General features: G+C 35.2%; 1 long non-coding RNA gene across 1 annotated transcript; it reads left to right on the top strand.

Moving 5' to 3' along the window:
- Positions 1 to 3,459: 3,459 nt before the first annotated feature.
- Positions 3,460 to 4,308, top strand: LOC104942802 (uncharacterized). Its single transcript, XR_798051.1, has 3 exons — positions 3,460 to 3,515; positions 3,654 to 3,777; positions 4,184 to 4,308. It is a non-coding gene; the product is annotated as an uncharacterized lncRNA (long non-coding RNA).
- The last annotated feature ends 127 nt before the right edge of the window (positions 4,309 to 4,435 follow it).

Raw genomic sequence — 4,435 nt, forward strand, 5'->3', positions numbered from 1 at the left:
GTACTACAGCTTCCACAGATGACATTTTTATGGATTTATTGTCAAAGCACTTAAGATAATCATTGCTATCGGGATGTTAAGAGCATTCCATGGAATATAACAAAAAGTGTATCTCGAGCCGGTTTCTCAAAATTACACCACCTTTATCTATGGTTTGTGTTGGAATAAGTCTAAACACATTTTTTGCTGGAGACACAAACAAGATGGGACCAAACCGAAAGCAGTTCAGCACTAAACTTCAGGCCTTCCTTTAGTTTCGCCAATGCTGTTTTTCATATTCATGAAGTAGATCTGTAATACAGTGCTGGTATAGTGTTTTGTAATGGAGATATGTGAGGCACTCAGACAAAGTTCATCAGTTCGTTTTCAGAATTATTTTCTTCTTAAATCTTAGATTTTTTGTGTATTATTTTGGCATTTTAGAAAGTAGAAGTCCTGCCCGTAGTTACAGTACATTATGATAATACAATATGTCCAACTGTAAGTTTGTTGCTTCTTTATATTCAAAATGAACTTTTTGATCTCCATCTGATGCCTGTATTTAACTCCAGATAGCCTGTTTTGCCTTAATCTGCCTAAAAATTACACTGTATGTACAAAACGTGTAAAGGTTGTATTGATATTGTGCCTCTCCAATGTTTTCAATGTAATTTGAGACTGTTCAAATGTTTTTTGTAGACACATAGCGTAATATCACTTGTGTCTTTTCCATTTATTAATCTAAAGTGCTTTATACTGTATTTTTATTTATAGAATAATGTGATGAGCAAGGTGATGATTGTTGTGTGATTTCAGTTCTTTTTGAACCTGGTTTATGTAGTAGTAAGATGTGTATACATTAATGATGGTAAATAACATATTTTATCTTTGTGCTTCTTGTCGTTCCTGGAGGTTAAACATGAATATGACCAAACAAACTCAACATCATATATATTGCGTTAAATTCCACTATCTGTATTACAACAGGTATTTTCTTTCTCGAATGTTACATATGTAGCAGACCACATAAGAGGGTTTTCTTTTGTAAATCTCCATATGGTGATCTTCATGTCTTTGTGATGGCTGTTGCCTGTTGCTGCTCACCGCTATTAGATATTCTAATTAACAAGCTAATTTGCAATATCCAGAACCCATCAACATACAGGGGGAATAGAGCAGCCTCTACACACACACACACACACACACACACACACACACACACACACACACACACACACACACACACACACACACACACACACACACAAACATAATCAACTTCTTAGATTTAAAAAAAAAAGTGCAATCTCCTGAAGGATGACAGGTATGAAGGTAAACGAGAGGACGAGAGGAGAAAGTGGTTTGAAACATATGATCCCCATTGAGCTGCTGGTTGACGGACGTGCAGATCAAAGCCCTTTTGTGTCACTGACTGCCATTGAAGTAGAGAGCAGGAGGAACATAAAAGAGACACTGCTAAATAGACAGTATCTTCTCTACCTGACATGAACAGCTCGACAAACAGTATATTAAAGGACAACATGACTGATACGTGTTGCAGTGAGTGCGGCCATTAATCATACTAATACTACCTCTGGATTTAAAGGTGCTTTTCCTTATTAAAAACATTAAACCTATCAGTGTCCATTCTTGATTTATGTAAGCATAAAGCCAGTTTAATCCAGTTTAAATATCTTCGTTCTCTGAGTTCATGCCGTAATGAAATGTTTTTTTGTTTTGATTAATATTTCCAGCAAGCCTCCAGTTTTAATTTCAGGTCGGCGTGAGTGGCATTTCCTAAGATTCATTAAGCTTCTCTGGCATGTAGTTAAGAACCATAAGTGTTTGTAATGGTGTGCACTCTTAAATTCTATAGAGGATGAAGGTAAAGGCCATATACATCACTCATGCAGATTAATTATATAAGGATATAACCGCAAGGAGCTTGACCTTTTTATCTTTTCTTCATTGCTCTTTGACATTTCAGATATGGGGAAATGTGACGAAGGCCTCCCACTTGTTTGATGGTTAGCAGTAAGAGAAAAAGATTGTGTACGCTCTGAATTTACACAGTCAAGCTATCTCAAAACACCAGAAGCTTTCAGGAACAGTCAGAGCTGCAGAAAGGCCTGAACAATTCCTTTAACACTGGCAGAGTAAAAAATAACATGCAAGAGCTGAACAAATTAACCAATCATTAATTTGTCGGAGTTTTTTTAATAAACATTGAACATTAAAAAGATCAGGCAGTTCAGGGAGAATCGAAGGCAGGCAGGCAGCTTTGCATGACACTCTTCTGGACGTGTTTCATTGTGTTGATAGTGAGGGTAGTCAATCCCTTGTTTGGCAAGACAGTAAGGACGGCCATCTTGGTGACGTGTGTTGTTGTGCGAGACCAGAGATGTAGTTCATTGAGATGTTTCACACAAAAAAAGTCTTACTTCACAGTTTTAGGGCAAAACTATTTTTTTTTACTTGCAAAATTATCTTTAAATTGACAAACATATATGTGTAATTCGTGGCACAATTCAAACGGGATCGAAAGATAACTTTTCTCTCTCCATTGACTTCAATACATAATTTTTCCGAAATAAGGTCCCATGGAGGTCCACCGGAAAGGGAGGGACTTCGCCTCTCTATTTTCACCCTATAGGGCTATGAAATGAGTAACACTAATGACAGACTTGAAAGACGCACGTAAAATTGAAAGATAAAATGACATCTTTAACAAACAAAGTAAGAAGTATCTGACTTATGTCTTTGTCCACTGCACTGCCTCAAATGATCTCTTGTTACAGGAAGCTCTTCAGAGACAGTACATTATTTCAAAAATAAAAGCGTTTTGTGTAGCAGTAACACCAATGACGTAATTTTGGGTGACTGACATTTATTTGATATTATTAATAATAATTTGCGTTTTTCTTTTTACCATTTCAGTGTTATATTTAATGTATGTAATGTTATGTACATGTGAATGAGATTTATTTATTGAAAAATAAATATTTTAAATGAAAACTAGGCTCCACTTCCATGTATGATCAAAGTGACAAGGCAGTTCCTTGAACTTGGCATTTTAAATCAATTGCAATTTATTAATAAATACTTTTTTTTAATGTATTTATTTAGTACCATTGCAAAGACAATCTATTTATTCAACAATAATTAATATGAGTATTAGGTCAACGTCATGTATTTTGTTGTCTGCAAAAGTAAGTGACAGTTCTTCCACCATTTTTGTAGAATGAGAGATCCAGTCTCAGAGCCGTAACCGTATAGCAGATCCAGAGATCCAGTTGATTGTTGATAGGGCTTGACAAAATCCCATATTGAATTATGGTTGTATTGCTTTAAATAATGAATTTGTGTATGGTTTCAGGCTGACATAAAGACGACTGTGTCCATAGAACTTGAAGAAAACCTGAGTCATGAACTTTATAATGTCAGGAAACCCATGAAAGAGACCCTTAGGGCTTTTGAAAAAAGTTAACTTCATGTTTGACCGACTGCATTGACGAGAGATTTAAGAAGACCTTCCCGTAAGAAATTACTTAATAAACAAATAAAACCCTTTGTAGCATAAATTGTGTTTTACAATACATTTAAATACATTATTGAAATACAAACTTGTTAAGGCCTTATGAATTTAAGCATTTCTTTTTGTTAATATGTTTTAGAAATGAAAGAAGCAGTGGACCATTCAACGGGGTCATCAATAAGTTTTCACTTGGCACAGAGAAGCTGATGAATAAAAAGGAGTGCGAAAATGTCAAACTGCAGCTGACATTTCTCAAGACAGAGGTAAAAGACCCTATTCATTAGTCCATTATCAGATATGTTTGTCCAGGCAAGGGAGACTGTAGTGGAAGGGTTAGAAATATAATTAAATATAATACATAATGATCAGTCAACATATTCATATACAATGTACTGGAATAACTCATGAACTGGAGATGGCTATGAAAAATTAACTGCAGCTGTAAATCTGACCCTTCCCCAAGTCATGAAGACACACTCAAGATTACAATAGCATATTCTGATATTGGGCAAAGTGCACCCCCAGCTGGTGAACAGGTCCTATCAGTTTGAATAATGTACTGCTTTTCCAGGTAAAATCTGGAAAAAATAATAAAGGGAAAGATGAGACTTGTTTGTAACTTATTGATTTTAAAATATAATAATATCTGCTTCACATTTTCTCTCTAAGGAAGAAAAAATGAAAACAAATCTCAACAAACTCATCCGTGAGCGTAAGAAAACGATCTACAGCAGCTTGACAACAACAATCGAGGAGACCATGAAACCATGCTATGACAGTAAGATAGAAGATCCCTACAGACATAGAAATACACTTCTACACATTTTTTATCAATGTTTATCCATGACTTTTGGTCATCATTTACATTCAGAGACACACAAACATAATCAACTTCTTAGATTTAAAAAAAAAAGTGCAATC

This window comes from Notothenia coriiceps, unplaced genomic scaffold (assembly GCF_000735185.1).
Source record: "Notothenia coriiceps isolate Sejong01 unplaced genomic scaffold, NC01 NC01_scaffold00005115, whole genome shotgun sequence".
In the NCBI taxonomy this organism is placed as follows: Eukaryota; Metazoa; Chordata; class Actinopteri; order Perciformes; family Nototheniidae; genus Notothenia; species Notothenia coriiceps.